This window comes from Salvelinus fontinalis, chromosome 12 (genome assembly GCF_029448725.1).
Source record: "Salvelinus fontinalis isolate EN_2023a chromosome 12, ASM2944872v1, whole genome shotgun sequence".
Lineage (NCBI taxonomy): Eukaryota > Metazoa > Chordata > Actinopteri > Salmoniformes > Salmonidae > Salvelinus > Salvelinus fontinalis.
The window spans coordinates 5,170,238-5,194,146 of record NC_074676.1 but is presented as its reverse complement, the minus strand read 5'-3'; the positions used below and the strand labels follow the sequence as shown (position 1 = coordinate 5,194,146).

The 23,909-nt window shown below is 43.6% G+C and overlaps 1 protein-coding gene across 1 annotated transcript in view; it reads left to right on the top strand.

Annotated features, from left to right (window-relative positions):
* Nucleotides 1–15,240: 15,240 nt before the first annotated feature.
* Nucleotides 15,241–23,909, top strand: part of LOC129866682 (prickle-like protein 1) — a 51,652-nt gene continuing 42,983 nt past the window's right edge. Inside the window, exon 1 of the mRNA XM_055939487.1 lies at nucleotides 15,241–15,816. The gene's annotated coding sequence lies outside the window, so the exon portion shown is untranslated. The remainder of the gene's footprint in view (nucleotides 15,817–23,909) is intronic.

Below are 23,909 nucleotides of genomic sequence, written 5' to 3'. Positions count from 1 at the left end.
GACATTATTGTGTCTAGGCCAGTGACACAATCCATTTTAAATTCAGGCTGTAACACAACAAAATGTGGAAAAAGTCAGGGGCTTTGAATACATTCTGAAGGCATTGTTTATAGACTGTGTGTAGGCCTGTCTCACACTTGAATCTTCTCTTTGTGCCAGACTGGGTTCACTGTAAATCATTGTAATGTTTGTTTATGTGTCAATTCATCTCGTAAGGGATGACTGGAAATTTGACACGAAAATAAATAAATGAATTCACTCACTCACGCACACGCGCACGCACACGCACACGTTCACGCACCTCTGCCTCGTGAAACTTTCTCGGGGATCAGAAACCCAAACCCAATCTCCAAATAAAATGCAGCAACGGAATTACGTCATGGCTTGAGGTTTTAATTACACCATTAGGCGCTGCATCTTAGTTGTCACAGAATTACTCCATTGCTTGACATCTAAATTACGCCGTGTGGTGCACTATCTTAGCTGTCAGTCAAACTCCGTAAAAGTTAAACTAACATTTTTAAGTTTAGGCATTAATTCCAAATTGTTAAGTTTAGGGTTAAATCAAATCAAATTGTGTTTGTCACATGCGCCGAATACAACAGGTGTAGACCTTACCGTGAAATGCTTACTTACAAGCCCTTAACCAACAATGCAGTTAAGAAAAATAAAAGTGAAGAAAAGGAATTGACTCAATAAACTAAAGTACAAAATAAAAGAGCAACAATAAAAGAACAATAACGACACTATATGCAGGGGGTACCGGTACAGAGTCAATGTGCGTGGGTACAGGTTAGTCGAGCTAATTGAGATATTATGTACATGTAGGTAGGGGTAAGGTGACCATGCATAGATAATAGATAATAAACTGGAAATAGTCAATGCAAATAATCCGGGTAGCCATTTGATTAGATGTTCAGCAGTCTTATGTCTTGGGGGTAGAAGCTATTCAGAAGCCTTTTGGACCTAGACTTGGCACTCCGATATCGCTTGCCGTGCGGTAGCAGAAAGAACAGTCTATGACTAGGGTGGCTGATGTCTTTGGCAATTTTTAGGGCCTTCATCTGACACCGCCCGGTATAGAGGTTCTGGATGGCAGGAAGCTTTGCCCTAGTCATGTACTGGGCCGTACGCACTACCCTCTGCAGCGCCTTACGGTCGGAGGCTGAGAAGTTACCATACCAGGCGATGATGATGAACACCAACAAACTAACAAAGTCCAAGCACACCAACACAGTCGTGAAGAGGGCACAACAAAACCTATTCCCCCTCAGGAGGCTGAAAAGATTTGGCATGGGTCCTCAGATCCTCAAAAGGTTCTACAGCTTCACCATCGAGAGCATCCTGACTGGTTGCCTGGTATGGCAACCGCTCGGCCTCCAACCACAAGGTACTACAGAGGGTAGTGCAAGCGGCCCAGTGCATCACTGGGGCCAAGCTTCCTGCCATCCAGGACCTCTATACCAGGCGGTGTCAGAGGAAGGCCCGAAAAATTGTCAAAGACTCCAGCCACCCTAGTCATAGACTGTTCTCTCTGCTACCACAGACAAAAAAAGTTTGAGGAAAATCTCCCTCAGTCTTCTGAATATCTAACCCTGGGATAGAGTTTTATTTACCAGCTGTACAAATGGTAATGCCAAAGACACCAGAATGGCTTTCTAAGACGTGTTGAGTGCTGCTGAGTGGTCCAGACTCAGTCCTGACTTGAATCTGCTTAAACGTCTGAGACAAGGTTTGAATATGGCTGTCCGTCAATGATTCCCAACCAAATGTACAGAGCTTGAGCAATTTTGACAAAAAACAATGGTTATGTTAACCTAAAAATTGTGCAAAGTTGGTAGAATCTTATTCAAAATGATTCACAGCTATATTGGCTTTTATTTTTTCTTTAAATTTGTATTCATTTTGAAAATGTGGAGCAGGTTGTGTAGATCAGAAGGAAACAAATAAAATATAATCCCTTTTTTTAGATGTCATTTTAAGGCAGCAAAATGTGAAGACTGTCCAATTTGGTGTGAAGACTAGACACTGTACAGCTCAACTTCTCCACAGCCCTGCTGGCTAAACATTGAGTCAGAGGAGACTGAAGAGGAGCAGTCGGGAGTCACAGTCCACGGTTAGGGGGACTCACGTCTTCTCTGATCTGTCTAATCGCTGCTTCACTCTACTATTCACGGCAAGTCTCGTTCAGAATGACGTAAGCCCTGGAGTTGTATTGCACAGTTCACATGCCTGCTTTTTCTTCTACTCATGAAAACTCCGACTGAAGTTCGAAGGTCATGTTTCACATCATACTGCTTACCTGAATTACTGTTGTGTTCCAAATATATTGTTGCGATAGAATATACTGTACTGCATACTATAATGCGATGTAATGCAAGTCAATGTACGTAAGCCAAATATGAGAGGCTTTTAACGCTGACAGTTCTGTAAGTCGCTTTGGAAAAGTGTCTGCTAAATGACCACAATGCACAGAACAGGTTCTTAACCATGTTTACCATGGCCGTACTGCTGTTCTTTTAAGATATTGCTAACGATATAACATCTAGTACTTTAAAATACAGTACTGTAATGTAATGTTTATTAACCATGTTTACCATTGCATGCACAGTGAGTAATGGTCAGAAGAATTCGTCTCAACACTGGCTATAGTATATTGGTTCATTCTGTTATGTAGGTCACGCTATAACTACAAGCCCATCCATCACCCAAATGGCACCCTATTCCCTATATAGTGCACTACTTTTGTCAAAAGTTTGTCTAAAGTTGTGATCTACCAAGGGAATAGGATTCCATTTGGGATGCACAAAACTATATATCTCTCTCTATTCAACGCAGGTTAAAGAGTCCGTAGAACATTTCTTGAGTTGATTAAAAAAAATATATATATGTTGTTCTCTAATAAGTGCTATCTAGCCCTCCTCCTGTGAGGAGACCTTCTCTCTTTGGAACATTTTGAACAGGGAAGTGGACCAGTCAAAGACTTTATCTGTGGTTCTCTGTAGGGTTTAATCTCTTATTGTGAGACTGAACACACTAAAGTAAAACGTCCGTGTCCAAATATAGCCCAGATCAATGCGTACGATTTGACATTGAATTATATTTCCAGGCCGCTGGTCCACCTTACATTTATATCTCCAGTGACAAGGCTCATTAGGCCTATTGTCCACTTCTATTTCTGTGCCGAGGTTTTAAATAGTGTGTGTGTGTGTGTGTGTGTGTGTGCGTGAGAGAATTGAGAGAATAACTGTGTGCATGAAAGAGCAGAGCAGCAGAGAATGTGAACAGTAGGATTTGCTTACACAAGTCTTCTCCTTTGGGGGTTTTGTTGCTTGGTGGGGGTTTTTCTTCCAAGCATAGTTGTAAATCCCATCCCAATATGATGTTGACAGGCTGTATCCCGGGTGACGAACGCAGTTGTAACAGCCCCCAATTGCTGTATTGCTTTTGGTGTGTGTGGTGCGCGTGCATCTGTGTGTAGATGTGTAACTGAAGTCATGCACAGCTGAGAGTCTCAAGTGCTTGTCCCTGGAGGGGCACACAAGAGGGTAACGTAGTCCCAAATACACACACACACACACACACACACACACACACACACACACACACACACACACACACACACACACACACACACACACACACACACACACACACACACACACACATAACAACAACAACAACAACAACAACCACACACACACACACACACACACACAAACACATCCACATCATGGCTGTGCATTATTGCTGAGCTCAGGAGGATCACTCCACACGGTCCTGAAATGTGTGAGACAGCACAGGCTGTGTTTTGTTAGCATGATGGATGGACACTTGGAGAAGAGAAAGAAAGAAGACAGGAGGAGAAACAAATCAGTTGGCAGGAATCTATACACAGCCGTTATGCTACACCACATGAGCGACAACACCTACAGATGTAGGATCTTAATTTGATCACTCTCTTGTTGCTGAGAATTTTCCTGCACAGGAAATAGGAAACGCTAACTTGCAGTGGATTCGAGGTTTAAAAAGTCGTTCACTTTAAAATGCAAGACTTGATTTGCCCTGCCGAAAAATGGATCAACCCCTACAAAAATGTCCATTAATTATAATAAACATAATAACACGTTTCTTTTTGCTGCGGGGTTATTTTCTTGTTGTAGCAAACTGGCTCAAATTAAGATCCTACATCTGTATTGTTCCACTTACAGGGTTTCAGAGCTCCTCATAACTGATCTCAAAGTGCTCTCTGACACCATTGTGAGGCAAACTGAAAGGCTCAACCAAGGTTGGTTGTTTGTTAATAGTTACTGGTGAATAATAGTTTATAAAATTGAATCCAACACTGACTTTTGATGTATGGCATCCACCCCACAGCTTCAGGCTGCCACTATATCATAACCAGAGCCAGACTGCCAAACAAGCTTTGGATCGTCAGAAGTGGAGAGGTCTTGTGTCTGCCTTTATGAGCCAGTAGGAACAGAGAGGATATAAATGAGTATAAATCCATTCCAAAGCTGTGTCCCAAATGGCACCCTACAGATGTAGGATCTTAATTGGATCACTCTTTTGTTGTTGAGCATTCTCCTGCACAACAGGAAATGCAAACATGTAGTGTATTTGAGTTTTAAAAAGGATTCTAAAGTTTGTAATTTCCACTTCCGCTCAGACTTGATTTGCCCTAATGAAAAATGTATCAGCCCCTACAAAATGGTCCATAAATTATAATCCACATAATAATGAACATTTCCTGTTGGGGCAGGGTTATTTTTCTGCTGTAGAAAACTGGTTCAAATTCAGATTCTACATCTGTATTCCCTTTTGTCAAAAGTAGTGCACCGTATAGTGAATAGGGTGTCATTTAGGACCCAAACTATTTAAGTATTATAAGTATGCATTCCATATAAAAATCCACTTTGAGCAATGCATTTCATCAGTGGATACTATCCATCAGTGTTTCCTCCATCAGAACACCCACGTCTGTTTCCTCCGGAACATTCATCTGGTTTACTCCATGTGCCAGGGTTTTGTGAATGACTCATAAATATGATAATAATGTTTGGCTCCAGACGTCACAGGAGACTGGTGGGTAATGGGGCTACACCGTGACCCTGCTGTGTGTGTGTGTGTGTGTGCGCGTGCATGTGTGACTGTGTGTGCATCCATGCGGGTGTGTGATCTGGACAATGAGACTAGTCAGCTGGAGCTGTACAAGTCCCTCTATATACTCCATTTGCATGTTCTGTATTTACTTAATACAGAACATGCTCCTAGGGACCTGGTACATGCACACACTCATCTGGCTCCCTGTCATCAGTGAGTAACAGTGAGTGAGTAACAGACAAAACCCAGATTAAGGGATATGCTTGTTAGTTGGCATATTAGATTTCAGTTATTCCTTAATTGGCGCAGGTGTTGGTTGGTTTGATTCCTGGTTGGGTTTAAGCAACGTTTTGGGTGGGTTTGATCCCCGGGTAGAGTCAGTCTTCTCTGTGGCCAATTAGCGATATCCTCAAAGACACTGAGGAGACCTGTACAGCATCTGATTCCCATAGCGAAGATTTACAAAGGAGACCCTTTAACGAGAGGTAAAGGTCAGTCGCACAAAGGTGGCATGTGACATTGCAATATTAACTGTTCTCTTAGTTTAGTAAACCCACCGCCCATATGTTCGTATTGTCCCCGTGTCACTCGTTCAAATCATGCAAAACGAGAGAGAAGCATGAGCGGTTTTTAAAAGCGAAAAACTTCCAGGCGGCACCAAGTCCGTTGAGTGTTGAGGCACAATGGACTATGGGAAGTGAGGAGTGAGACAGAGACCGGTTCAGATGACGACAGTCCCCCTCCCCCCATTCAGGCTGCGTGTGGCAGAGAGAGCGGGGGATAGACCGAGAGAGGAGACAGACAGAGCCGACCCCAGAGAGAAAGAGAGAGAGGCAGACGGAGACTCCAAAAGAGAGAGGTGTCATGGAAGGGAGGAGAGCACCTGTGTGTGCCACCTGCCTCTATCCAGGGTTCACTCACTCTGCTCTCTGTACCATTTGACACATCTGGTCATTAGCGCTCAGTTGGAGACGTATGTCCCATACGGTGTCCCAGAGGCGTGTCGCTCACCTTGGGAGGGCCTAGCTAGCCTGTGCGATGCTGTATCGTACTAATGTGGCGTTTCAGTCTAATCAAAGCTGAGTGGTATTGCTGTATCAGACCTCTCCAGAGACTCATCCAGCCTCATTACATTACTGCCTGTCTGTCCCCAACCTTATGTGAAACCCCACACCTCCCGGCTTCCACCCACAGTTTTATATATCTCTGACATACTTTCCATTCAGCCCACTGGCTGCCGTAGCTGCTGCAGCATCAGAAACAGTTAGAGCAGGGCCAGAGTGATCCTCTGAGGACGGACTGTTCTGTTCTTTCTCACTCTCGCTCTCTCTTTCTCTCTGTGTCTCTCTCAAACTCTCTCTCTCTTTCTCCTTCACTTTCTACCTCACTCCGCTTCTCTTTCTTTCTAAAGCTGTCTCTTATTTTCTCTCCGTCTTCCGCTCTCTCTTTCCCTGCCTGTCTTTCTCTCTCTCTCCCACATCAGGAACAGAAGGGCAGGGCCAGAGCGATCCTCTGAGGACAAACTATTCTACTCTCTCCGCGGTCCTCTCACTCTCTATTCTCTCTCTCTCTCACTCGCTCTGTCTCTCTCTCTCTTCCGCTCTCCCTGTCTCTTAGAAAGCTGTTTTGATATTTTCCCTGTACTTTCTCCTCTACGGTCACAAGTATTAATGTGATTCTCGACCACAACACGATACTCTTGCTCTGTACCATGACCGCATTCAATCAATTGGACCGCACTATCACTATCACTATCACTCAGAGAAACATATGTAAAGGCATGGAGCAATGCCAAAGTCGGGGGTTCCCCGCAGTGAACACATACAGGGATCACAAAATGTATGCACTCTGTGCTGTAAGATGCCTATGTTTGCTAAGTGGCATCTATTACATATTGTAGCAACGTCACAGGTCTCAAATTAGGACCGAGTGCATTGCTGTGTTAGCCCCATGTACATCCTACTTTGGCCTCGGCTCTTTGGTTGCTGAAATAAAACAAAAGGAGAGCGACTGAGTGGCGAGTCTGTACAGGGACCGGATTATTGATAAATATCTGTTAATGCCATAGCTTTCTGGGTAATGGGAGAAGCTGGGGTAGGAGGGACAGGGGCCCAGTCAGAGCTGTGTTCAAACACTATTTGAAATGATTTTAAATACTTTATCTGTGCTTGCCTGTTGCAATGGAACCAAATCGGAAAAGTTGCACACTGCACACCCCTCCCATTAAAGCCCAAGGCAGGCTAAAGCAAATGCTCCAAAGCATTTAATTGATTTAAAATATTTTTTTCCAAAGCCGATGAGCTGAGCTATGGGGGAGCCCCGCTGTGCTGGGGAGCGACCATGGTCCTCCATGGAAAACACTCTGCTCAGAACTGGAAGGCCACTAGAAGGCCGCCGTCTGGAATGCTGGGAATGGGGCAGATTCCTCAGAGGGGCTGTTAACTCCGGACTACCTTTCCCTACCCCTCTCCTCCCTCCTTCCATCCCTTGTGATGACAACACACACCGCCCTGTAGACGTGCAGACAGAACCCTCCTGGCATATGTCCGGGGCGATGATCTTGATCTACAAGAAGGAGCAAAAGACCCTGCATGGAAAGACACGTTTCATCACTATACAAATTCCAACAACCACACTGCCGCCACTTTAAGTGGAACGGGGGGGGCAATGTAGAAATGCATAGTAGACAGTCGTGTGTGTGTGTGTGTGTGTGTGTGTGTGTGTGTGTGTGTGTGTGTGTGTGTGTGTGTGTGTGTGTGTGTGTGTGTGTGTGTGTGTGTGTGTGTGTGTGTGTGTGTGTGTGTGTGTGTGTGTGTGTGTGTGTGTGCGTGTGTGCGCGCAGGGGTGTGTTAGTGTGTATAAGGGGAAATGTAGGAAATGTGTCCTCCTGCAAGTTCTGATACGCCAAACGAGGTGAACACGGAACCATAAATCCAGTTATTTGGTGTTTCCAACCCTCCTTACGAGTCTGTAAAATGTAACGTGTGATACATAAAGTGTGGAGCTAGAAGCGTCAGTACATGGCGGTGGGTGACCTCATTTGAAGTTTCAACTATTTCTGCGGCGTAACAAAGCCGTTGATGGTATTTCGAAAGCAATGTGACCCGGCGCTGAATTCCACAGACACATCAAATTACAGCCCTGTGCTTGTGGAAGGACTTTAACGTAACGGGATCGTAGACTTTGGTTGGAATTTTATACTTTTTTTGGGGGGAGGAATGCCTTCCATGAGTTTTACATGTGACATTACATAGAAACACATTTTTTTGTAGCCATTTTTGACTTTACCCAGATGAACACACCCGTTCCGTAGAAGCCTTATAGCAGAGGCAGCACATCTAAACTGTAGTTTTCTCAGATTGTATAACATTGTTAACAACATTCCTACTAGCTAATTGGAGTGGACTACATTTGAAATACCCAAGTGGGGGACAACAGGATGACTTTGCAGGACATTCATGTAGCCTACATGAATAAGACATAATATGCATTTAGATCTTCTTACGATATGCAAGACCTTCTCCTATGAGCGTAGCACAAACACCACCCTGTCCAGTTGATCTATCACATCTGATTGAACAATAACCAGGAATAATACAATCAAGATGTGGTCTAAGCCATTTTCCTTGAAACACATGTCACATCAGGTTTGATCTCTAAATCGAATACATATTTCTTCAACTCCTGACCGTTAGCTACAAGGCATCAGGCGTTCCACTGAAGGATGACAAAAAAACCATAACTCTAATTATCATCATACTGAGACATTCCATCATTAGTATTATTAGGAGTCAGCATTGAAAACAACCATGGCGACGGTAACATCTGTTTCTCCTAAAAACTCGGCTGCTTCCACGGTGATCTTCAACTAGGCAGTTGTTCTTTCCGCGAACGCAGTCCGGTTGATGACCTTTCCATTGAAGGCTATAAAGTCAGTCTGATTAACTATTAAAGTGTCTTTTGAAACGACACATTTGTGAGAGCAACATTTCTGAACAGGTCTGATATCCGTGTCTGGACCATCATAGGCAACATTTCTTACAGTAGGTCCCCTTATTCCAGGACTGACCCTATTATCTCCACCATTCTGCCGTAATAGTTCCACCTATCTGCCTTGCAGCCTCTGCATTAGAGATATTATGCATGAGTGTATATCTTTGGGCCTCTCCAGCCTCTTTCTGCGCCTAGCATCCACCAAATGCTGCTCTGTGCCCCCCCCCCCCCCCTCCCACACACAATTACAACATTTAACATCGACATTGTTCCCACATTCACCATAATCACGTTCCCCTCCACGTTTGGGACATCTTTTTTTCATTTGTAGAGAGCTGCTACATGTCCCATTCTTTGGCATTTAAAACACCTTAATGGAGGTGGGACAAGCTCTCAGTGAAAGCCAGGAAGCCCATCTGTACTTTCTTATGTACAACCTTCTCATACATGAATAATAATGAATAACACTTCTCTGCCCCTCTTTCTTACTGAACAGCCTTTTGGCTTCAACCACTATGCCCCCCTCTACATTTATATAATATATGGACATAGATAGTGGAACCCCAGAAATGATCCCCCTCAGCCTAGCCGAAGCTCCAGGGAAATGACTTGTGATTTTTCTTCCTTTTGAGAGGTTTCATTTTCAGAATCTGCCCTTGCTGAACATGGTCAGCGCAGAATATTAACAGTCTACCTTTACCAATGAACCGGTCTAGTGTGATTTCCCCTATCTCTTTCTTAACCGCATTGGTTAATCAAATAGGGTGTAGATGAGACCCCGTGGTCGCATCAAACAGGATTACAACTTTCCACTCCGACACATCATTCCTTTTGTTTTTCACTGCCTTCACCCTCTTCACGTTCTCAACACGAGAAGTGCCACTGCTGTCAGCAGCGCTTATGGCAGGGTCATTCTTTTTTATTTTCCTTTTCACCACAGACCATCCAGGTCCATGACTTTCATCATCCCCACCCATACCATCAGAACTATCATCCATGTCGACCACAGTACAGCACAGCTGTTGCTAAAACCGCCTACCACAATACGGAACGACGGATTCTATTTCGCTTCCTTGTTTGACGTCAAACCAAGCTTACACAGATCCTTCGCCAAAGACTACGCAGTATTCTAACTGTCCTCTACAAGTAGAGCTGGGATTTTATTTCGACCGAAGGGATTTGAGAAATGTGATTGGTTGATGATAGGCCTATGACATTGGCCTACTTCTCGTCTTGCGCTGTGCCGAATATCAGATCTTAACAACGATTGGAGAAGTGTTAACAACACCAGTACCACATCCTTATGATTTATATATTTTCCTGAGTGGCGCATCACTCTAAGTCGCTGCATCTCAGTGCTAGAGGCGTCACTACAGACACCCTGGTTCGAATCCAGGCTGTATTACAACCGGCCGTGATTGGGAGTCCCATAGGGCAGGGCACAATCGGCTCAGCGTCGCCCGGGTTTGGCCGGTGTAGGCCGTCATTGTAAATAAGAATTTGTTCTTAACTGACTTGCCTAGTTAAATGAATAAATTAAAAAAGAGATATATTTTTTTTAATAAGCGCAACATGACTGCAACAGACAGATTGGAATGTCTAACTGCAGGACATAATTGTTTAGATTTGGAGGTCAGGGCCCCGGGCACGTGCCCTGCGTGCCCGGATGGTATTCGGACATGATTACTAGATAGATAGTTTCAGTTACAATTGTATAAATTCAGACAGATAATTTGTCTGTTCCACAGGATGGGATCTTTTTGTGTTGGTAAAATCAATTATGCGAGAAATGGTGGTGGAAATGCATTTATGCGCAAATATTGATATAATAAACCTCATATTGGAGTAAACTAGGAGTCACGCGATGAAATGGTGTGTGGTCATCCCACTATGACTCGGAAAACCATGCAGGTCATTAGGCTACAGATTAAATGAGTTACGATGAACTTCACGGGGTGGTGAAAGTGAACCGTGATCTTCATGCGCCTTTCAAATGAAAATCAAAAGGTCTTATTCTGGTGACATGGTGATCGATGCTCAAACTGTTGTTTGACAAATCCAAATATTCTCGCTCGTATCCGTAGTATTGTCATCATATAGACTTGCCTACCCGCACTGTATCTGCGAGCTGTTGGCTAGAGCGCACGTGCCTAGACCAGAGTAACAACATTTGCTATGTACATTTCTATGTGAGAGTAAAAAAAGCACATTTGTCTTTCCCCAGACACCAACATCCAAGTCCCCCCCCCCCCCCCCCCCCCCGCTCCTTTCACCTGGCTGGGGGCCATTCCGACCGGGGGGCCTTCCGACCTGGCCTGGGTTTTCTGGGATAGGGGAAGCATTGTGTGTCACCAGGTTAGGAAAGGAGGAGGGAGGACTAGCACGGCATGATCCCCTGGTCCCAGGTTGTCTACCACAGCACGTAGAGCGCTAGATATTACCAGGGTGAAAGCCCCAAAGCTGGATGAAGATCAAAGGGGAAATGTGCTAATGTTGGAGGTCGGATCAGCACCTTAGACCATTTAACGCTGTGTGTTTGACTGTTGTCTGTGAAAGTGCCTGATAATATGGGGAACTGTGGAATGTATCAATGTGCAAAGAATATAAGAAGATACTGTATTTCCTTCATATTGGGAAAGTGTGGCGCTGTCAATGGCAAACTCTCCGACCGCTCCTTTCCAGCACCATACATATTTCTTCAACGTTATTTTAATAATCTTGTCATATATTTGACTACGTTGCTCTGGCAAAGACTCTCCATGATCCGAGATGGCCTCCAGGGAAGCGGATTCTAACTGAATATGTATACTCCCTCCAAGTTACGCTGAAAAATCAAAGGGGAGCACTCATTCCATTTCGAAAATATGTTAACTCACTTGCAATGGTGCAGAGCAGCACATATGTCTGTTGGGGGGGGGGGAAGCTTGCCAGACTGATTGCAGACAGGAGTGAGGATTCCAGGAAAACCCATTAATTTAGAGTGACTGTTGAACGGCTCTTCTTTGAGCCTGCAAAACTGGCAAAGGAGAGGAGAACCAGAGTTCCTCCGATAGACCTACCCTATATGAAGTGGGAGAACCACAACTAGCAGCAATCCAGGCACAAATATGCTGCATATTGTAGCTGTCGTGTTTCAGCAGCAGTCTATGGCTACTTCAACAAGCTGAAACCAAAATCCAATTATAGACCACAAAGGCCAAAGTGTAACATATCAATTAATTGCCTGGCATCATGTTACATGTTGGATCAAAAGGGCCAAATTTGCCTATTGTTATTGTACTTCATCCAGAAACACAAGATTCTATTACTCTGCTGTTTTCATGGGTTTTATTTGAGATAATTGAGTGAAAACCAATCGGGCCCTTTCCCCTATTGTATCTCCTCCAACACAGCATTAGCCTTGTTTGTTTCACTAATGTTATCCCATTTGTCATTCTGTGTGACAAGCACTCCGGCCCAACAACAAACCAAGTCAGTCAACTGGCTGAAAGCTGAAAGCCCTGCAGGCCTTTTGGGGCTTTGGCTCGGGGCAGTGTGTTCTAATTGGTCAGACCAGTGTTTGAGCTGTGGAGAAAAGCCAGGTGACTGGTGGACTGGAGAGACTGGCGACATCCAGCTGCTTGGCTCAGACTGCCCTGGTCATTTGTTTGTCTTCCTGCCTTTGTTTGTACTAGAGATTTCCTGTGTAAACTCACGCAGCAACAAGATCCTTCTCTTTGGAAGAAGAAGCCCCTCAATTATGTTCGGATGGAGAATCGTAATACAACTGTATCTTCTTTCTTGCATGGAGTCTCTCTCTCTCTCTCTCTCTCTCTCTCTCTCTCTCTCTCTCTCTCCTCTCTCCTCTCTCCTCTCTCTCTCTGCATTTAACAATTTTGTGTATCAATCTCACAAAATGGCGTGCGAGCGGAAGCAAAACGATGCCAACACAATAAAATGAATGAAGCGGACCATCTTGATTAAATGAGCTGGGCAACACGGGTCCATGCTCACCCTTCCTGTACAGAGACTGAGTCAACATACAGCCACAAATAAAAAGGAGAGCAAACTAACACCACAGCGAATACCCTACCTAACCCGGCAACCAGAGGCATAACCACAACCAAGTTAATAACCAAGTGTGCTCATCTACCCTAACTGTCAGACTAGAATAATCAAATGGAGCTTCTAAACCAGGTCAAAACAACCACAATCTCAGTGCACAGTAACAGCGCGATGTTCTCATCTGTTTATTGTTACGGTATGCACTATGCAATATATAATATAGTTGTACATCATATCTATAAAATATGCAGAGGGGACATTCAGTGTTGATGAATGCTCCATTCCCACCACCACTGTATCTGGGTCCAGAAAGAATCCATTGTTGCAGGCTTGACTTTAAGGCATGACGAAGCTCAGCTATTGTCGTAGCTAGACTCACACCGGAAACTTTCTCTCAATGAATAATGGAAACGGAGAGAGAGAGAGAGAGAGAGACGGAGAGCTCTTTGCTTGAAGTGCAAAGCCTGCCCAGTGACATAGAGAGAGGGAGAGAGCAGCATAGTCACAAAGTTCTTATTGAGGGCCTGTGTCTCAGGCTCAGACCTCCAATAGGAAATGTCTTCCTTCTAATTAGACCAGGTTTGCTGGAAAGCGAGAGAGAGAATAATCTCTGCAGGGGCTGCCCTAAGCTGCCAACCTTGTTTAAAGGATTAAAGATTGAGCCTAATAAAGCGTTCACTTCTGTTCTGTCACAAAACCTAACAAACACAATACACAGCTGCAATGGAAAGTGTTTTTTCCTCAAATCAAATGATGCCTCTCCATAGTGCTGTCCACTCACTGATCAAGTCATTTCGAAACCGGTCGTATATATTGGAACTGCTTAGCTTGGATATGAGTGATTTCTTAACTTGTCAAAGTAGCCCCATTGAAATGATTTGAGCTGTTGGAGATATTCCAATGGAGCATTTTAGTCCAAGGCTTAATTTGTTTATGTGAAACCCTGTATGTAGCAGTGAAGAAGTCTCGCCACATTCAAACACCGCGAAACACTGCAAACTATATGTAAGCCATCCTAATGGTTGACAGCCCAGTGATGCCGCGTTGTGAGAGCCTTTTACAACACTGCCATGAATATCACATTCGATAAGCCAAAGAGAAGCATTAAGAGAGAGACAAGATAAATGTTAGGGGAAAAAAGGGTTTGACATTCTGATCGAACCCATCACAGAGTTTGACATTCTGATCTAACCCATCGTAGAGCATTAGGGCAGTAGTAAATCATATGGCATCTTCTTCAGTGACCTTTCTGGAGACAGCATGCATGGCCAACCAACACAGAACATGGAGAGGATCTGTGTGACTAATTTACAACATCCACTGGTCGAACTCAACAGTTTCTTAACTTCAAGATACTGTCGACATAATAGTTATGTGGAACCTGTTCCACTGTTTTTTTTTTTTTTTTACCTCACAGTCCACACTAAAATACTTTGAACATGATTGGGTGGAGCTCTTTAGTATATATCTCATTGTTGTTTTTCAGCGGAAGAGAAATGGGGGAAAAGAAACACACAGAGAAAATATATTTAACTGAAGTACAACACCACGGAGAAATAGGTTATACACCCATCTGGTCCAGATGAAATCGGTCAGAGCGATGCACTCCCGCCATTGAACTCTGCAAACCGTGTGTGCACACTGGTCGAGATTGATTGACAGGTTTTGGCTTGCAGAACCTGGTCTCACTTATGATGCGTTCACACGGGCCCGAGACGTGACGGTCAGTGGGTCATGACCTGGGTCAAACAATGACGGAGCTCCTTATTCCGATGGTAGGGTCAAAGGTCCTCCAATCAGAATCATCCATTTGTCACATGTATAATACACATCTAGCGTTCAGCTTTGATGTCCCATTTTGGAAAAGCGATGTGGTCCCAAAGACCTTAATACTGACCTAACGTTTGACCTTTTGGGGGTCATTTTAGAGTCGGCCTAGCTCCAGGCATTTTGGTGTATGCTAAGTGATAACAATCAATTATAACATATTGCACTTATGCAGTGCTTTTGCAGATGCTAGTCAATGGGGTGGAGAATGCTGGAAAAGGATGGGCAGCAGTGGGAGTGAGTTCACTTACCAAGAAAGAACTGTCCTGCAGGTGTCATAAGAGGGAGAGACAGAGAGAGAGAGGAAGATTATTTTTAACTTAATTGCAGGCCAATTCATAAATTAAATTAATGAATCAAATAAATAGTCCTACATTTCAAATGACTAACCGTCTATAATATACAATAACAAACACTCTGGAAGAGTCCCAGTAAATGGAAACAGGAGTGAAACTCGCGGTTAAATCTTCAATGTTTTCCAGACTACCAAGAATTCCATCCGTCTCTCTCTCTCTAGGATTGGTTGGGGTTGCTTGTTTAAGCCAATTGGCAGAGAGCAATGCTAATGTCATATCGGTGTCGGTCGTGAGTTGAGATCATTACGAACCGGGCGCAAGTGAATTTATCCGGAGATGCGGTGACATTCACAGGTGAACTTTACAAAGTAGACCCTTCACTCGTTTGTGCCTACAACATGCAGTCGCCAACATTTGGACGAATCTAACCGCTCAGTACGGGACAAGTCTACGGGACAGCGGTGCGCTTTCTGGACATTTCATCCTATGCCAATGCGACGTAACGTGAATCGTTTCTACAATTCAAGGAATATTGGTTCTGAACTCTTTGGGGGTAAGGGTACCATTTATGTTGCGTCCTTGTATCAGTGTATTTCAAGTATCAAATGATTGCGTATAGATGGCATAATGGCAAATGTTTTTATATTGCAATTTCGTTTAACTTTTAAGAGCCTGAATTGAGCTCCCCGGTGAAATGTGTTTATTTCATTATTTATCACGAGTAGCCTCACTTTATTAGGCTACTATTCACAAGAACCATCGGGCTATTTTTCCTCTAGAGAAGTGAATTTTATAATCTATCATATTTAAATGGACTGTTGTTGACTATGAGAGCTTGTCGTCATTTTTTTAGCAAGGGTCTGAGAGAGGGCTTTCTATATCCTATGTTACATAGATATGTTATTCAGAATGTTTTCAGAATCCCCACGGTCTGTTAATCATTATGAATGCTTTCCAGAAATGAAATAGCCTAGCCTAATGGGCAATTAACATAGCCTAGCCTAACCGTCTAATAAGAGATCACAAATACTTTCCTTCTCAGTGGTGGTCTTAGGAACAAACCCTTTCTGTATGTAAGTGTGGCAATGCGGTCTAAAATATAGTGGGTGTATATGTCGAACTTTGAGGTGTGGAGGCCCCCCTGGGTTCCAGATGTATGGACTCAGCTGTTGCCTGTCACTTTCGTGACAACTGGTCGGCCGGGCAGTGTGACTGTGGCCGCTGCTGCTGCGCTGTCTGTCTGTCTGTCTGTCTCTCCCTGCGCAGTTCCATCCCCGTCTCGAAGCGAGCCGCGGTGCGCTCTGCTCAACCACTGAAGGGAGATTGTGTTTAGTCTCTGTTCACAGCGTCACTTTTCAGTCCTTTTCGGTCGTTTCGTGTGTTTGACATTCTTGGTGGATGGATATACTGTTTACTAGACTCTCTCACCGAGGGAATGCTGACACACACTCGTCACAATCTTGTATGATTGCCAAAGGCACCAACACATGGAAGTTTATGTTATGTTTCATTTACAAAAGCCTTTCCTTAAATAATATTTGCTCCCAACGGGGGACAGTCAACATCAACATAAGCCACTAAGCCTGTATGCGTGCTCGCTCTGAAGGCTTGTAGTGTATGTAGCCGAGTGTGGCTCTGTGGCGTTCCCTGGGTTCAGTTTCTGTCAGAGGGAGAGCAGGACGGCACACGCACGTGTGCCCACAGTGACATGAACGGACCTAGGCAGACTGGCTTGAAATCTGTCACTGTGACCACAGCTGGTAGGCTGCATTGGGAAATGAGGGAAATGAGAAACGTATGTTTACATTGCCCCCCAAAAAGTGAAATGGATAAAACAAAAGTAAAATGAACAATCAGAAATGAACACTAAACATTACATTCACATAAGTTTCAAAATAATAGAGACATTTCAAATGTCATATTAAGGCTCTGTACAGTCTCTCGCTCTCTCGATCCATCTGCTGATCCCAGCACAGCCCTGTTTAAATCCTGTCAGCTCAGAGAGGTGAGAAAAGTCGGACCAGTTCTCACACTTCAGATTGGTGTCTCACAGTGTCACAGTGTTATGCACGAGCAGTTTTAACTGAAGGTGTTCTGTCACTCTGTCTTATTGGACACGTGGTTAGTCAGTGATGGGGTACAATCCATTTGGGGTTGAGTTAGTGTGATCTCTGTCCATGTGAAAGTTATTAGTGAATCCGAGAGCAGAAACATGTGTGTTTGAAACACTATGGTGTGTGTGTGTGTGTGTGTGTGTGTGTGCGTGCGTGCGTGTGTGTGTGTGTGTGTGCGCGCATGTGTTTCTTGGGTAAAATAGGGCAGGGAGGGCTCAGAGCAGAAATCAAGGTAGGGGTGTCACCTAGTGGCCAGAAGAGCCACTCACTGCTTTGGTTGGCAGCTTTTTGGTCAGCTCATCAATGGCATTTAACTATGACATAACTACACTGAACAAAAATATGTCTCAGGTCAGTTAGGATCACCAATTTATTTTAAGAATGTGAAATGTCAGAATAATAGTAGAGTGAATGATTTATTTCCACTTTTATTTATTTCATCACATTCCCAGTCGGTGAGTAGTTTACATACACTCAATTAGTATTTGGTTGCATTGCCTTTAAATTGTTTAACTTGGGTCAAACATTTCGGGTAGCCATCCACAAATTTCCCACAATAAGTTGGGTGAATTTTGGCCCATTCCTCCTGACAGAGCTGGTGTAACTGAGTCAGGTTTGTAGGCCTCCTTGCTCGCACATGCTTTTTCAGTTTTGCCCACAGATTTTCTATAGGTTTGAGGTCAGGGCTTTGTGATGGCCACTCTAATACCTTGACTTTGTTGTCCAATTTGCCACAACTGTGGAAGAATGCTTGGGGTCATTGTCCATTTGGAAGACCCATTTGCGACCAAGCTTTAACTTCCTGACTGATGTCTTGAGATGTTGCTGCAATATATCCACATAATTTTCCTTCCTCATAATGCCATTAATTTTGTGAAGTGCACCAGTCCCTCCTGCAGCAAAGCACCCCCACAACATGATGCTGCCACCCCCGTGCTTCACAGTTGGGATGGTGTTCTTCGGCTTGCAAGCCACCCCCTTTTTTCCTCCAAACATAACGATGGGCATTATGGAATTTTCCAAGTTGTTTAAAGCCACAGTCAACTTAGTGTATGTAAACTTCTGACCCACTGGAATTGTGATACAGTGCAATAATCCGTCTGTAAACAATTGTTGGAAAAATTACAAAGTAATTATCCTAACCGACCTGCCAAAACTATAGTTTGTTAACCAGAAATGTGTGGAGTGGTTGAAAAACGAGTTTTGATGACTCCAACCTAAGTGTATGTAAACTTCCGACTTCAACTGTACACCATACACCAACGAATGTTGTTGTGATTTCCTGTGATATAATATGCAACGTTTCTTATATATGAAGTATTCTATACATTTCCTCACAAGCACATCTCCTTAGGCCTAGACTGAACAGCAGTGTTCATTTAGCCGTTTAGATCATCTCGGAGGAGAAATGAAATCTGTAGAAACCAGGCTGGCATACAATGGTTTGCAGAGGGTGCAAATCCTCTCTTATGAATATGCTGTTATTTATGGAGAAAAGATTAACTGAGAAAAGGCCTAGGAAAGAATTTCTGGACCAGCCCCAAACGTCTAGTAATGTTTGGATGTCTCATTTTGGAAGATTTATCTGAATACCATGAATGTATTTATTTTTTTCATTCTTCCATCTAATATGAATCAGAATATAATCCAAGAAGGAAAATAAGAAGTTTGGGTTTGTTATAAATTCTCTTGGACATGGTCTTGGAGACATTGTAGATGCACCATGGCCAACTGAGTGCCAACTCAATAAATCGTAAGTCTGTAGAATAGATGGTTCCTCATTATATTTGAATAGGCAGCAGTGTATTGTTCAGTCCTCACAGGATCAGGATTGTGTAGTTTATAACCCTGCCTGCTTATTCTCATACGAATACCCCAAATTACAGTAAATTAGGCTGGTGCCAGATCTGTTTGTACATTATTGGCCTATATAGCCAACTCCTATGATCTTTACTAATCGCCTGGTCCCATATCTGTTGGCGCAGTAGAACCAATTCTTAATGTCGTTGTCAATGCCAGTAGGAGTTGGACAAACAGATCTGGGACCAGGCTACTCAACTCAAGTAGACCTTTCATCCTGTGAAAGTGACTGGTTCCATCACATTAGTGCCGTGGTGTGCCAGTGCATTAGTGTGTCATCAGCTAGAGGTGTGGAGAGCTGAGGACTGATCACAGACATGAATCCAATCTTAGACACAAAGTCAAACACGTCGGCGTGTGTGTGTGTGTGTGACAGACCCACAGAAAAGTGTGTGTTTGTGCACGTTTGTTTGTGTGTGTGTGGGGGTGCGAGTGTGCTGCTCACGTGTGTGTGTGCGGCAGCCGTCTAGCCGAGTGCGAATGAGCAGAAATGCAAGCCCCGGTGCCTGTATGTGTATACGTTACCTCTGTTGATTTAATACCCCTAGCAGTGAAATGTACACAGAGCTGTGTTTGTGCAGGACTGAATGAATCACCCTCACGTCCGTGTAAATCGCTCTCAAGCCAAACAGTCTGGCACTGGGCTGGCAGGCTTTTATCCCCAGACAGAGTGTGTGTGTCTGTGTGTGTGTGGGCTAGGCCAGCTCTCTGCATGCCTGTCGAATGGGCTAAAAGCAGTAGGGTATTTCCATGTAAAAATCCCCATGAGCACTAACATGTGAAGTTCATTGGATCATCACATTTGGTGTCAAATGAAAGCTGAGAGTCAATATCTTTGAGATAGTAAGACACGTATAAGTTGTTTGACCATTTCCCATCCCAAAAAATGTGTCTTACGCAATGGCTTTGATTTCTGGTAAAAACATATGGAAGATTGGTCTTCGAAAACATCTAGCGGAAAACGTCTCAAAAGGTAGAAATACATCGAAACACAATAACGTTGAAGTGAAGACTCTGGCCAGCTAGTATCAACATTTACATTTAGCTTGGGAGAAATCTTTTGCCGTCTATAAGTTGAATAAATATTGCCCAGTGTCTTGTCATTCTGTTACCAAAAACCCACACATGTTTAAGATATATTCCAAATGTCTCTCCCTCATGAAGAGAAAGGATAAGGCAAGTTCACAGAAGTAACAAGTAAAGGGAGACCTACCACTTAGTTACAGTGTTTTTACTGATAACAATTTGGTTTAGGATTTATTAAATGATTAAAAATGCATCATTCTGTTGCCAAATCATAACGGTTTTCTTTCTCTTTCTGTTGCATGGTGGTCAAAGCAAGAGTGTGAAAACAGTCTGGACAAACCCTCCCTCTCTCTCTCCCTGTCCCTTCTCTCTCTCCAGTTAATGTCATCTCTTATTTTGGAAAGAGGGATCATCAACAAGAAAGAGAAAGGAGGTACTAGACAGAGCAGCAATATTTAGATGTTGACCCGTAATTTATTTATTTTAGTCTTAACAATATTATTAATTTAAAAAACGGTGCAAAACCTTGTCAAATGTGAAAAAAATGCAGAGGTCCGGACCCCGGTGTCCTCATATGTAGCTACGGCCCTGAGCGAGAGAGAGAGATGTGGGGTATAACCCAGTATTTCATGGCCAGACTAGGGAGAGGTGGAAGTCAAACCATGGCGGTCAATACTGCAGAGTGACTGCAGAGCCTGTCGGTGGCCTCGGCCATAAACAGTTTGTGGTAGGATGGCGGGGAGCTGAATGAATTGTGACTTGTTTAAACGCTGGTGGTCCCTACACACGCGGTCACTCACAAACTCACTCCATGTAAACTGCTGTGCTTTGCTGCTTGAGTTATCGTTTGTAGGGCAGTGCAGCTAGAGTGGGCTCGTTGGAAGAGAGGCGATTTAAGATACACTATTATCACCGGTCTTCTGTAGTAGTTTAATCACAGGTTTGCCTCATGTTTGCTTTGTGTTGAAGATGTTCTACTTTAACTTTGTAACTCAAACAGTTACACTAGCGCGAGGTCCTCTATTGGAGTTTTATCAGAAATGTATGTTTTCTTTGCGTTTCTTTCTCAAACGTTCATCTCCCAACCTGCTAAAGCTAAGGCCATGTGAGATCTGCCTGCCTAAGCTGTGGCCCACATTGAATTGACATGCTTAGCATTTTTGTAAAGTGATTAAAGGTAGTTAGTGATTTAGCACTTCCAGACACAACTCTGTTTATTAGGAGTTGCAGGATGATGTGGGGGGAAAAACAGACTTGGCACACACATTGGAGTTTTATGCCGTACCAGATCTGTGGTGCTATAACCACACATGAACACACACACACAAACACACAAAAGTTTAATGCCCTACCAGATCATCTGTTGCCGCTAGAACCACACACACAGCGTAATTGTGGGCATAAACATCAGACCACCACGATGATGAAAGTCATACTCCAGCTCACACACACACATGTCATTATTTCCCCATACATACTCAAGATGCCCAGCTCTGAGGGTGGAATCTTAACCCTTTGACGCGTACAATCACGTATTTGTGATCATTGTTGAGCGGTCCCTGCAGCGTACGATCTCAAATATGTGATTGGAGCAGTAGCAACGGAACGCATGATGCAACAAACACATCTTAACACCATTGTTGTCTGAACAGCATTTTAATATTTTTTTTGTACTGATGGAAAATAAAGGTCTTAAACTTTATTCCTCAATTTGACCTTTTTATTGTAAAAGATAAAAGCGAACGTCATCATCCAAGCATCACACAGAACACATCCACAGCCAAACTCATTCCATAAACCAGTTTAAATAACGAAACGTAAGTTAGCGACCTAACAGCTAGACTAGTTTACAACGTACCACATCTCTGGTGAGCACAAGAGACTAATGTAATGTTGTTTAGAAAATAAATGTGTGTCAGCTAAGCTAACAGCAACTAAATTCTTCCTGATGGCAGCCATGTTTGTTTATGTTTGACTTGGCGAAAACTCCCTAGTCCCAGAATGCGATTCACTATAAAACGCAAATAAACAAAGTTAAGGATGGCTGCGCTCATTGCCTGAAAATATGACCTTAGTTTTGCCACTTTTCAGCATATTACAAAGCGTCAATGTACTTGTTACAGTGTATACAAGAACCGGAGCACATGACTTGACAAGTCGTTAACCGTTTTTGTCAAATCACAAAGCAAATACATTTTTTCACCTCACAGATCATCACACCAAATACAAGCCTACTGCCTAGCCTAACCGTAGTGCGAAAGCTAAACAGGGATGAAAACATTTTAGGGGGTTTGTGGGGGGGGGGGGGTCATTTCATTTGTGGGGGGTTTTCAAGTCCATAGGGGGTAGAGATGGGGGAAGGTATCGTAGGGGGATATGATGCAGGAAATATTACTATGATGGGGGATTTATCAATAAATGGAGGGCAAACGCAAGAGAAGTTTATATGCGAAATAAAAATAAAACCCCTGGAAAGGAGGGGGGTCTGAGCTGGCAACCTTGAGGTACCAAAGTTACAATCTGATGTTGCGTTCAAAACAACTGGGAACTGGGAATTCTCAGACTTCCGACTTCAGTGAATTCAAGACAACTGCCAACTCGGGGAAAAAAACGGTCATCCAACTCGGATTCCAACTTGGGAACTCTGGCCTCTTTCTAGAGCTCTGACTTTCCGACCTGAAGATCATTAACGTCATGATTTTACCAAGTTTTTTTCAGAGTTCACAGTTGTATTGAAAGCGCCATAAATCATTAGAGTGAACTATTCCTTGTTATAACATCTTTGGTCTGACAGAAGCTTACGTGACAACCAGGCCCGCCACAAGAGTCGCTAGTGCGAGATGGGACAAGAACATCCCTGCCGGCCAAACCCTCCCCTAACCCGGACGCAACTGGGCCAATTGTGCACCGCCCCATGGGTCTCCCGGGTCGCGGCCAGCTGCGACAGAGCCTGGACTCAAACCAGGATCTCTAGTGGCACAGCTAGCACTGTGATGCAGTGCCTTAGACCACTGCGCTAGTCGGGAGGCCCTTCAAAAAAGTATTTACACACATTACATATGTGTCCATTAAAATCTATTCAAGAATCGGAATGCATGATTTGTCACCAGTACTTGAAAACATGTAAATAAAACAGTAAATACATTATGATCCATACATACATATGGTGTGCTACAGCAGGAACGACAACACGATATACAGAAAATAAGGCACTTACTTTGATAGGAACGCACACAGTTTGTAAGAAAAACAACCACGAAGGCAATGCGGGCGCCAGACAGAAAATGTGCTGGAGGAAAACTTTGTTCTGTTCTGACTAGAGTCAATGTCTTCATACTTGATCTGGGGAAACACTAGGGAAGTGCTTGGGCTCTCGTTGAAGAGAGAAGTTTGTCCGGCTCAGTAAAGCAAAAAACATAAATTGTACGCAACAGTGAAATGGGCTTATGTGGATTAACGAGGAGGCAGAACACACCTCAATTCAAACTGTTGTTAGAAAATAAAACTTGTTCGAAAATCATTTGAAATTGACAAGTTAAAACATAGCCTATAGATAATTAGCAGGCAGCTTGCCTTGGTTTAAGGGCAGGGCTGGTAACTGTCCTGTTGCGTAACAATCACATTTTGGAACAGTGAGCGCATTCTG